This window comes from Rhinolophus hipposideros (assembly GCF_964194185.1).
Source record: "Rhinolophus hipposideros genome assembly, chromosome: 3".
Taxonomy (NCBI): domain Eukaryota; kingdom Metazoa; phylum Chordata; class Mammalia; order Chiroptera; family Rhinolophidae; genus Rhinolophus; species Rhinolophus hipposideros.
The window spans coordinates 64,847,030-64,850,865 of NC_138049.1; the positions used below are offsets into that span (position 1 = coordinate 64,847,030).

The 3,836-nt window shown below is 40.1% G+C and overlaps 1 pseudogene across 1 annotated transcript; it reads left to right on the forward strand.

Annotated features, from left to right (window-relative positions):
* The first annotated feature begins 211 nt into the window (after positions 1–211).
* LOC308494309 (Y-box-binding protein 1-like) lies at positions 212–2,946 on the forward strand (annotated as a pseudogene). Its single transcript has 2 exons — positions 212–251; positions 1,774–2,946. The product of its transcript is annotated as a Y-box-binding protein 1-like (transcript).
* The last annotated feature ends 890 nt before the right edge of the window (positions 2,947–3,836 follow it).

Consider the following 3,836-nt stretch of genomic DNA (forward strand, 5'->3'; position numbering starts at 1 on the left):
CAGGGGCAGCCTTTCATCTTCTTCTTGCACAAATAGTGTAAGATAAACAAGAATCCCCAGAATGCTTTCAACCTTCATCTCTGCCTGGTGCTGGCCTTTCATCCCAACTGCTACATTTTCTGCTTCCCCATTAACCATATTTCATTATTAGGCTAAAGTCTCCAAAGAAATATAGGAATAGAAGAGGAAGGCAGGGAGAAAAAAGCATGGAATGGCCCTGGCCACCACGAAAAAACAACCTGTAAGAAGGGGTAAATTCCTTCCAAGCCTACAAAGGCACTATATCTTTGAGGCAAGAACACAAAAACACCCGGCCATCTTTCTGATTTCTACTACTTCACCCTAGATCTGCTTCAAGGGGTAGAAATACTTCTGGAAGCCTGATAGATTATCAGTCATATACCCAGTCTCCATCATGCCTAGATTTTCATTTTTCCTCATTTCATGAGTATTGCTACAGGAAGACAAGCAAGGAAGAAAATCGGACACATTTAATCAGTCGTCAAATTCCTCTCTGCTTTCTGCTGTTTCTGAGGACATTGTATTGTGAAAACAAAGTAGTTTCTGTTTTGTTCTATAAACTGATGAAAAGCAACATGACATAGTGGTCCAAAACCTATGCTTTTTAATCACACTAGAATTGCTGGAGGTCACATTCAGCCAGAAGGCTGAATGTGAGCCAGGAGGAACATTTTTTTTGAGCCAGGAGGAACTGGCTCAAATTCTAGACATTGAGCCATGTGACCTCCAGCAATTCATGTTATGTCCATAAGTTTCAGGTCCCCCTTCTGTGAAATGGACCTGACAATGCCTAAGTCATAATATCATTGTAAGTAATAGAGAGAACACATAGAAGAGGTTTAGCCTTAAGAGTCACTCAAAAAATAATATTTATGATTGTTCCTCCAAAATACTGTGAGTAGTTTAGGGGTTCCCCCGCACCCTCTCTCTAGTCAGCAAGAGATCTGGGAAAGATGTAGGGTAAACAGAGCCCAGCCCTCTTGCGCCCACTTCAGTCAGAGTAGCTCCACTTCATCTGTTCTGTTTCTATATGACGTTTCTTCTAAACAAAAGGTCTCTTTGGTGAAGACAAATTTTAAAATCACAATTGAATAATACAATGACTTAAAAAGACTGGGAAACCAATAAATGTCTAGGCTTTAATATTTGCAAAACAGGCTACCATTCATCCTGGCGGTGTCTGTCCTTTAGCCACCAAGGAAAGAATGACTCCCTTCTTCCCCAAGTCCTGGGCAGTTAGCTGTTAAGCCAAGAGCTCATAAACCAGTTATTCCATCATTTTATTATTTATATTTAATGTTTTAAATTTATCTTTTCCAATAAATTTTGAAAAATATATAAAATTAGGAAAATATTTTAAGATTCCTGATCTCACCATCGAGACATAACCAACATAATGTGTTTCTAACAAGGCTTTATGCATATATTTTTATTTTACTTTTTTTAACTGAACTGTGCCTGTACATGTTATACAACTTTTTTACTCTGTTGTTGTATATAGCATCATAAATATTCTTCCGTATTTCTATATTCTCTTTTAAATGGTGATGTAATACTTCATCCAATGGGTATGCTAGAGTTTACTTAGCCTTGCCCCTATATTTAAAACATTGAGATTGCTTCTAACTTTCTTACATTGTAAATAACATTAAAATGAATACCATGGCACATGGAGCATTCTAAAAATTATTGCTTAGAGAGATTTATTTTATATAAACTCATGAAAGTGAAATCACTGAGTTCCACGGGTAGCAGGAGTGGAGAGCGGACCCCAGAAAGCACTGAGAAGTCACACCGCCGCTGATGGCCAAGTTACCATCACACCCGGGAGGAGCCGCTGCTGCCTTAGCCAGTCCCCATCGCATCACTCAACTAGGAGCAGCGGGGCCCAGACCCAGCAGCGGCCTGCAGCCCCCATGCTCAGCGCTGCTGACACCAAACCCAGCACCACGGCCAGACGCACAGGGAGTGGTGGCCCAGGTGGCCTCACATCAGTGGAGCCTGCCTGTGGGGACAAGAGGTCATAGCAGCGAAGGCTTTGGGAATAGTAAAATGGTTTGATGTAAGAAACAGATACGGTTCCATCAAAAAGAATGACACCAAGGAAGATGTATTTGTACACCAGATTGCCATAAAAGAGAGCAAAACCTGGAAGTACCTTCACAGTGCAGGAGATGGAGAGACTGTGGAGTTTGATGTTGTTGAAGGAGAAAAGATATGGAAACAACAAATGTCACAGGCCCTGGTGGAGTTCCAGTTTAGGTAGTAAATATGCAGCAGACGGTAACCACGAAAGATGCTACTACCCATGTCGCAGGGTCTCCATGCATTTACCAGCAGAATTACCAGAATAGTGAGAGTCGGTGGGGAGGAAGCATGAGGGATCTGAGAGCGTTCCCGAAGGCCAGGCCCAAGTGACTGTTCCCCCCTTCCTACACACGGAGACCCTATGGGCGTGGGCCCCAATATTCCAACCCTCCTGTGCAAGGAGAAGTGACGGAGGGTGCTGACAACCAGGGTGCAGAACAGGTAGACCTGTGAGACAATGTGTATCAGGCCTATATTTGTAGACCACAATTCCGCAGGGACCCCCCCTCGCCAAAGAACCTAGAGAGGACGGCAATGAAGAAGATAAGGAAAATAAAAGAGACACAAGGTCAGAAGCCCCCTCAACATTGGTATCACAATAACTTCAATTACCCACACAGATGCCCAGAAAACCCTAAATCACAGCCGATCCACCAGCTGAGAATTTCTCTGCTCTCCAGGATGAGCAGGGCCGGGCTGAGTGCTTGTGGGCTTACCATCTCTACCATTATCCGGTTTAGTCATCCAACAAGAAGAAATGCATATGAAATTCCAGCAATAAGAAATGAATTAAAAAATGGAGCTAAAGACCTTAAGTGCTTGCTGTTTGCCCATTGACCAGATAACTAGACCTGTCTGCATTGTCTATGCAGCATGAGGTGTTTATTATTTTTACCTCGAGACATCTCTTTTTGATAATGACAACCTCTTTTTTAAAAAAATCCTGGTTTTTCTCAATATACTTTTAAAGGTTTTTAAATTGTTTCATACATAGTCAAATTGAGATTTTTAAATTGTAATAAAAGCTTACAAGTTGATTTTCTTCCAGAAAAGTCAACAAACTGCAAACACCTGTTAATGAAGATCTTAAATAATAAAAAAGTGAAATCACTGTATCAAATAATCTGAACAATTCAAAGATACCGATATATATTGCTTTCTAAAAGACTTATACAAATTTATACTATCATTCTCATAGTGTTCCTGCACCTTTTCTTGCCCTGACTCGCTTTGCTAGCCCGTAATATTACATCTGCTTAAGACCAGAAAGTAAAGCCCAGAAAGAAGAGAAAAACATACAAACTATCTTCAGATTTTGTTTACATTTATAATGATACCAACTTTTATAAGCTAAAATTAGGTAAAATAAATAAGTGTAAATTGAATGTGATAACATTGCTGGGGATTTAATTCTAGCTTCTCCCAGTAAAAAGCTAATAAAGATATATCTATGGCGTAAAGTAGCCTAAGTGGGTCAAGGAAAATGACTATACGTATTGCCTTCCCTGCAAACCAGTGCTTTATAATCTCTTACCATTTTTCTACATTGGAGCCTGATGAAAAAAATTGGTTTATACAATTGGATACTCATAAGATTAATGTGTATTAACATTTACTTTGATCCAAAGGTTATGCTTTCAAGGTTACACCTGTAAAGCCGTGAAGGAGTTCTGCTGGTTTGCACAGTAACATATGAGCTACCAGAAATAACGATTGAAAAATGTGTT